This window comes from Candoia aspera, chromosome 8, assembly GCF_035149785.1.
Source record: "Candoia aspera isolate rCanAsp1 chromosome 8, rCanAsp1.hap2, whole genome shotgun sequence".
Classification (NCBI taxonomy): domain Eukaryota; kingdom Metazoa; phylum Chordata; class Lepidosauria; order Squamata; family Boidae; genus Candoia; species Candoia aspera.
The window spans coordinates 27,751,708-27,760,711 of NC_086160.1; positions in this window are offsets into that span (position 1 = coordinate 27,751,708).

Sequence of the window (9,004 nt, forward strand, 5' to 3'; positions counted from 1 at the left end):
GCTGGCATATAGCATGCATTACCTTGACAGCATCATCTTGCAAGATTTTGAACAGTTCAGCTGGGATGCCGTCTTCTCCTGCTGCCTTGTTATTAGCAATGCTTCTTAAGGCCCACTCAACCTCACTCTTCAGGATGTCTGGCTCTAGCTCACTGACCACACCGTCAAAGCTATCCCCGATATTGTTATCCTTCCTATACAGGTCTTCTGTATATTCTTGCCACCTTTTCTTGATCTCTTCTTCTTCTGTTAGGTCCTTGCCATCTTTGTTTTTGATCATACCCATTTTGGCCTGGAATTTACCTCCAATGTTTCTAATTTTCTGGAAGAGGTCTCTTGTCCTTCCTATTCTATTGTCTTCTTCCACTTCCGCGCATTGCTTGTTTAAAAATAATTCCTTATCTCTTCTGGCTAACCTCTGGAATTTTGCATTTAATTGGGCATATCTCCCCCTATCACTGTTGCCTTTTGCTTTCCTTCTTTCTTGGGCTACTTCTAGTGTCTCAGCAGACAGCCATTTTGCCTTCTTGGTTTTCTCTTTCTTTGGGATGTATTTTGTTGCCGCCTCCTGAACAATGCTGCCAACTTCTGTCCAGAGTTCTTCCGGGACCCTATCTACTAAGTCCAGTCCCTTAAATCTATTCTTCACCTCCACTGCATATTCCTGAGGAATATTCGTGAGCTCATATCTAGCTGATCTGTGGGTCTTCCCTAATCTCTTTAGTCTGATCCTAAATTGTGCAAGAAGTAGTTCATGGTCTGAACTACAGTCAGCTCCAGGCCTAGTTTTTACCGACTGTACAGATGTCTGCCACCTTTGGCTGCAAAGGATGTAATCAATCTGATTTCGGTATTGTCCATCTGGTGAAGTCCATGTGTAAAGCCGTCTCTTAGGTTGTTGGAAGAGAGTGTTTGTTATGCAGAGTGAATTGTCTTGGCAAAATTCTATCAGCCTATGTCCTGCTTCGTTTTGTTCTCCCAGGCCATACTTACCTGTAATTCGAGGTGTCATTTGACTGCCCACCTTAGCATTCCAGTCTCCTGTGATGAAAATAACATCTCTTTTAGGCGTGTTGTCCAGTAGGTGCTGCAGATCCTCATAGAACTGCTCTACTTCAGCTTCTTCAGCATTTGTGGTTGGGGCGTATATTTGGATCAGTGTGATGTTAGATGGCTTGCCCTGAATTCGAATTGAGATCATTCTGTCGTTTTTTGGGTTGTATCCAAGCACTGCTTTAGCCACTTTACTATTAATTATGAAGGCTACTCCATTTCTTCTGTGGTCCTCTTGTCCACAGTAGTAGATCTGGTGGTCATTTGATGTGAAGTGGCCCATTCCAGTCCATTTCAGTTCACTGACGCCCAGAATGTCTATCTTTAATCTTGACATCTCACCAATAACTACATCCAATTTGCCCTGGCTCATAGATCTTACATTCCAGGTTCCAATGGTGTGTTGATCCTTAGAACATCGGATTCGCCGTTCACCACCAGCACCGTCGGCCGCTAACCGTCCTTTCGGCTTTGAGCTAGCTGCGTCATCACGACTGGGGCTAGTTGAGCTCATCCTCTGTTCCTCCCCAGTAGCATTTTGACCATCTTCCGACCTGGGGGTCTCATCTTCCGATGGTATACCGACATATCTCTGGTTGTACTGATCCATTTAGTTTTCACGGCAAGAATACTGGGGTGGGTTGCCATTACCTTCCCCAGGGATCGCATTTAGTCTGACCTCTCTGTCATGACCTTCCCGTCTTGGGTGGCCCTTCACGGTTTAGCTCATGGCATCATTGAGGTGCTCAAGCTCCAGCACCACGACAAGGTAACGATCCTTTGCGGAGTTATATTTAATAGCTGTTGTAAATGATTTCACCAGCAAATCTGCATAAAATTCACAACTGCATTCATTCTATTTCAGTAAAACATTTTGTTTTACTTTTTCTTAAAATAGTGTAGATAGAATACAAGACATGTGGCATATTGGACTAAAGTTCCCACATTCTGTTTTGCTAAATAAATTAATATATCACTGTGAGTCTACCACTCACACATCTAACAACAAAGGTAGACCACTCTAAAGACTATAGGAACAGCATTTTCTTCTGTTAATTGGACTTATCTTTGTGCTTTTAATATTAGCAGCTTTCTTATATCAAACATGGGTCTATATTGCTCAAGTTAGTCTATGCTAATTGAGAGATGTTCTCCACATTTCAGCAAAACTGTCCCTAGTAATGCCAGGAATTTATTTATTTAGATTTATTTATTTATTTATGCAAGAACTGTAACACCAAACTACTTGTAAATGTCAGAGTGCAAAAATTATGCAGATAAAGTTTCCCATATAAATTTCATTATTAGGAAAAGTATTGCCTGTAACAGATAGTGTATACTATTAAAAGTTCACTCTTGCTCAAAGCTAAGTGCCACTAAAGATTAGCTTAGAACCCTTCAGCTTGCACCAATCCACAATCAGTGCCACACTTGGGTCTCCTAAAGTGCTATGGAGCTTGTGGAGCTCTTTACCAACAAGTCTGTCAGTCATCTCAGATGCTGCTCCAGAAAAAAAAAGGGGGGTCACAAAAGAATACTTGCAGCATTTTTTATGGAGCTGCAGGACAGGTAATTTCTTATTGGCAGGAATGCCTGCTAATCCTGCTTTCCTGGCCCCTCAAAGATGGTAGAACCCCTTTCCTCCTGAAATCAAGTGTCTTTCCACCTTGCCACTTCGTCTCATCTGTTTCAGTTGATCTGAGGGGCAACTGGACTACTCTGATCAACTGGATCCCCCACAGAATGGCTAGTTTATTATTCTTTTCCTTGCTGCAAAAACAATTACTGAAGGAAAGAACAAAAGAGAGGATAGAACATTGCCTGAAATACCCTTTTTGAACTTCTCAATTTGCCAAAAAGTTACTCCTGGAGCAGAGTGGCTGTCACAGCAGATATGCAGACATAACCTTACTTTACCCATTGTAGATTTTTTAGTAATCCCCATTGTGCACCAAGGATAGCACTCCCTTTATTTTTCAGATAAATGATTATCTTAAGAGTTATAAAAGATTCACATTACTTGTTTGCTTCTAATAATATATAGGGAAATGAGAATCTTCCTGCCTTTTGCCTAATTTTAAGAACTCTGTGGCTTTTATGCTGCCTGCGATCCAAAGAAAGGGAAGTCTTTGCAGAAGTGAAATTCGTAACTTTATGAGAAAACCATGACTGATGCTCAGTTATCACACAGTCATTTCAAGGTGGAAATTAATGAGAATAGATCCAGAACTAGCATATTTTTTTTATTTCTCAGCAAGAAGGTGTTTGATGCTTCCGATAAAAAAAAAATACTCTTTCTATAGTTATTAATTCCTCTTATAATTATAGTTATTAATAATTTTATGTTATTATTTTGTCCAGTTCATTCACTGGTTTGGGTGGTATGTGGGTGCAGGTTGTTTTTGCATGCCAATAATTCAGTTTAACTCTCTGCCATAAAGCTGCTCAGTTCCTTTACATTTTTATTTTCACATAGTAACAATAATTACCATACTAAAATAAAGAAATGGGTAAGGCACACCAGGTGATATTTTTCCCAAGTTTAAATAAGTAGATGTTTATTTTTTAAAATCTGGTTATCTGGGTAAATATTAAATCATGGTGCCAAGTAAATGTGTGGCTTGTCTCATTTTGGCTTAGGGTGTTATATGAACAGAACCACTGTGGTTTATACAATTTTTGATTAAAGCAGGCACAGCTGAGCAAATATGTGAACTCAAATGCTACCTTCCTCTAAAAGTAAAATCAGAATGGCCCAAAGCACCATGCTCAACATTCGCAGAATATGGGAAACTAAACTGCAGAGCCTGGGTGGGGCATAGTTTATTTCACATCCTTGCAGTTTATATTATCCTGGATATGGGCATGGCTTCTGATAAGGAACTCAGGACACAATGCAACATATTTTTGTAGACCTATCCAAAATGCATGTGGATGTAAAAATACACTTTTTAAACATTTATTTATGTGCTTGTGACTGCCTTTCAAGTGCAGTCGGTATTTAAACAGCTACATCATTTGTATAGTTTGCTTTAAACTGCTGAATTTGCTAAGCACATAACAGACTAACTGCCAAGGTAAAAATGTTAACAGGAATACTGCATTTAAATGGATGTCTGTTTCAATTGATCTTGGCCTTCAGAATCTAGTATTTTTAGCTGTTGATAACGTTCCTTTACTGCCACCTAGTGGGAGACTTAGTATGCGCTGTCAACGTATTTTTTTCATTCCTTAGTAAAGCAAAAGTGTGTCTATCACAAAAATGTTGCAAACCAAAGAATTATTGTTCAAACAAACCATTCTATTGATTGTGCCATCAAGTTATTTTCAACTCCTAGTGACCACATAGATGGATCTTCTCCATGACCCGTGCTTTCAAGTTGCCCAACAGTGTACTCATCACCATTGTAACTGAGTCTGTTCATCTTGCTGCTGGTCGTCCTCTTCTTCACTTTCCTTCTACCTTTCCCAGCATTAGACCCTTTTCCAGAGAGCAGGGTCTTTGCATAATGTGTATGAAATAGGATAATTTGAGCCTGGTGATTTGTACCTGAGTGAGAACTCTGGGTTGATTTGTTTAATGATCTATCAGTTTGTTTTCTTGGCTGTCCACAGTATTCTCAGGAATCTTGTCCAATACCAAAGTTCAAAAATGTCAATACTCTTCCTATCCTGCTTCTTTAAAGTCCAACTTTAGCTTCCATGGAGTGTCACAGGGAATATCATGTCTTGCAGGATTCTGATCTTTGCAGGTGTAGACACATCACAGCATTTGACCATTTAGTGATTTAGAAATGGGGTGGCCAGTCTTAGTGTCCCTTTAAGGCTACAGTGCGGCTTGGAAAATGATGACAGCCCCGCCTCCCAACTAAGCTCTTAACAATCAAACATGAAACGCTGTTTGTGATCTTCTGGCTACAAGCAGCTGTCTGGAGGACAGATGGGATGATTCCAGGTATTCTCCTTTATTCAGAGTCGTTCCTGGGCTTCAGGAAAACCTGCATGAGCCCCCCAAAAATTGCACTTCACTGCCTACTCCTTTTTTAAGACTTGTTAAACTTCTTTCTAGGATCACATTTATGGTATCTTCCATTAGACCATCAGTACACTTACATTTCAGCTAGCCAAATGATGCTCTGTAGAATATTTTTTGCTAAAAAAGAATTAAATGGCTAAGTATGCATGGCAAGGGACAAATTAAAGAGTCATACTTTACAATGAACTGCTGCAATTATGAATATCTGAAGCAATCATTATATATATTCTCATGCACAATTTAATCTTGAATATACTCAGGAGTGAAAGCATTTTAAAGAATGTTGCCCTAATTAGAAATCTAAAATTATACAATAACAGTTTTACAGCTTTTTCACAGTTAAGGTACCTTCACATTGGAATTTAGAGAAAACTAACCTGACATAATTACTGACTACCAGAACCATTAGATAGATGGATAGAAAGTCTGGAAAAATGGCCAAAGTCTAGAATCTAGAAAAAGTTCTTTGCTTCTAACCATTGCACAGAAGTATATTATGGCTGTAGCATTTACAGTGGCTACAGTCACTCCTGTTATGACAAGAAGTGAGTCTGGGTGCGTACAATAATTAATACAATACAAAACAAAACAATACAGGTAACTTCTGTACCTTTGAGCTTTGAGGTCTCAAAACCACTGAAATACACAATAAAGGAACCATGATTGACGAACTGGTGTCATGTTCATAGCAATTTCTTAAATCTACTCTTGGCTACTCTTGAACCCCTTTCCTTAAAGTATGATGGAGGTTAAGATAATTAAGGAAGGTTATTGGCACTATAAACTTAAGACGATTGGAACTACTGAAAAAAATATGCCCTTGCAGAAAAGGCAGTTATATATCCGTATAGTACAATGCCCATTTCAAAACCTGAGTGCTCCTTCTCAATACAGTCCTTTGGTTTCCAATATGTGTACCCACCACATATTTTACTAATAGTATTATGTACGTTAATGGGTCTATTGATTGGGAATGAACCAAATGCTGGGTCACCTATCCTGAAATACCAATGGGCTTCACCTTTCCCCCAGTTATCCACTCAATGCACCTGCTCAGGAAGGAGTGGAACCTCCAACTTCCATCCCTTAAAGACAGCCAAGGATACTGTGGTTTACAATACTGAGGGCCACCAAAAGGTCTAGCAGGATAAGGAGAATTATGCTCCCGCCATTATTCCTTTCAAGACAAAGGAATGCTGTACAAGTGATTAACAAATATACCTTGTTGTTCCTGTAAATCCAATTCCACTCATTGACAGTAATGTTAAAAAGAAGAAAATCTTATACTTGTACTATGACTAATTCACACCTAACCCAAGATGATGTGATTTGTTTGGTTTAGGTTTAGAGCAATATGTGATCCATCTATTTGGTTTCTCAACAATATATAGCTTAGCATTATGTACATACCTTGTTGTATTCAACAAATCATTAATAAAAGAAACTATGACTTAGGACACTATATAAGCCTAAGGATTATGCCTGCATTGTCAACTAAATTCCAGTAGATGTTAGGTCCAATTATATGATAGGTGAAATCAAAGTGAAGGTGGAGACCTGTTGATATGAAGAGTAAAGTTATGCATAGCTAAAGAACTGAAAAAACAAATCTTCAGACCAGTATTTGATGAAAGTAAATAGCATGACCAAAATATCTCCCAAAGCAATTTCATGTTTATTTGCCTTAAAATAGAAGTATAAAATAACCCAACCACCCCCACCCCATTTCCTTCCTCATTTTAGTAAATCATAAATACTTTTACTCTCAGTTTTTGGGTTTTAGTCCCGTGTGTCCATTTTGTTCAGCAGTGCATTAACTGTTACACTAACAAGTGCTAATGTAGATCTGCCTTCTCTCCAAGAAGCTATAAAATGCCCATGCTTTCAGGATTTAAGCACTGATATAAATCTTAAAGCCAGGTGTTTCTAAATTATTTTCTGCAGTTTTCCAATCCTTGCAAAATTTTGAGTGTTGCACATGTTTGCATTAAATGAAGGAAGATGTAAATAATAAATAAAATAAAATAAAAGGCACACCAACAGATTTTACCTTGGGGAAAACATGTCAAATAACCTGAAAAATCAGATTGGAAAAATCAGATATAAAATGGTAGGCAAGAATGATAAACAAAAGCTGAAACACCATCCTGTTCACAAATGGCATAGCAAAAAAGAAAAAAAACCTACAGAGGAGTCATAATTGCTCCAAGTAGCATTTCTTTTAATTTGTGACTGTCGTTAAGTCTTCAATTTTTTGTCAGTTTTGATAATTCTCATTTTAATTTTTCCTTCTTGATTTTGAACATTCAAAATCTTTCAGTATTGAGAAGGTAAACAGGAATATTTTGAGCATTGCCCCTGAAATGTAAAAATTGCAACACTAATTTTGTCACTCACTTTACTAACCCAGCATTCACTTTCATGTGTTTCTTCATTGCCTCTGAAAATCATTCCTTCGTTGCACTGGCTCCAATTACCACACTAATAAGTAACTAGCCTTCTAGACCTAGTCCCAGGGAAGTAAAATATTTAATAATGCAGATTAGTTAATTTTTTAGTAATTAGTTTATTATTTACATCAGTGGAAAATTAACTGATGTAGTCAACACAATCAAAGGCCTTTCTGTAATCAATGAAGCATATATTGACTTTTTGGTATCTCTGGGTTCCTCAGTTACTGAGTGCACTTCAACAATGTTTGTTGTTCCTCAGCCTTTACTAAAACCAGTATGAACATCTGGCATCTGTATTTCCATGCAGAGCTCTAATCTATGTTGGAGTGTATTCTAATCATTCCTGATGGCAGATGCAATTAAGGATATTGTACAATACTTTGCAAGTTCTGATAAATCTCCTCTCTTTGGTATTTAGATTGGCTTCTTCCAATCTGTTGGCTACTATAGTGTTCTCCAGGTTTGCTGGCATAGTTTGGTTAGAACCTTTATTGATTCTTCTGTTGCTGCTTGTCATATTTCTCTAGATTAAATTCCACAATTACACTATCAATGAGGTTCAGGACTTCAAAACAATTCCTGATATTGTTCTTGAAAATTGTGGGTATATGCTCAAAACCATAAAATGGAAACTGGTTGACTTTGTTCTTCTGCTTAGCTTGACTTGGAACTTGCATGACAATTCATAATCTGCTCCATAGTCAGGCCCTGGCCACATCTTTGCTGTTATAACCAAGCTCTTCTATTTCTCTGAGCCCATAATATAGTAATTTTGATTTCTGTGTATTTCTTATAGTGATGTAGAACAACATGCCCAAGATAAATTATTTTAAAAGACTTGATTTCCAAACATGGAGAAGGAACCTTTGATGTAACAACAGGGACTCACTGGCCTGATCCACACAACATATTAAGACATAGTATAGTTTGTTCCATGTAGGTTTAAGGATGTTGAATAACTCAGCCATTATGGCTTGTTAAAAACCATGATAACATGTGTAAACTCAGTTATATTGTTATGGTAAAATTGTGAATGGCTTAGACTGAGATGTGACTTCAGACAAGTTCACTTAAGTTTTCAACTGCTGAAATTTAGTATATGTGCAGTTTCCCCATTACATTGAAATTCTGTTTATTTGTCCCTCAAAAAGGATAGTCTGCCTCATAAAGCAATTTGCTAATTCTACTGATGGTCCTCTCTTTCATTATGCTAAGGGATATGATTCAGAGATTAATGGATATAAGATTTATTATCTTCATGTAGGGAAATAAAAACAGTAACATTTTGTCAGGGGACCATATGGATAAAGTGTACATTCCAGACCATCTCTCATAACCTAGGCAGGGATTTTTGGGGAGGAAATTTGATGTGCATAGGAAAGAAAATGTATTTGTAAACTGTTGTACAAGTATATGAGATGGTATACAGTTGGAATCAGCAATGTGTAGCCCTTCAAATATT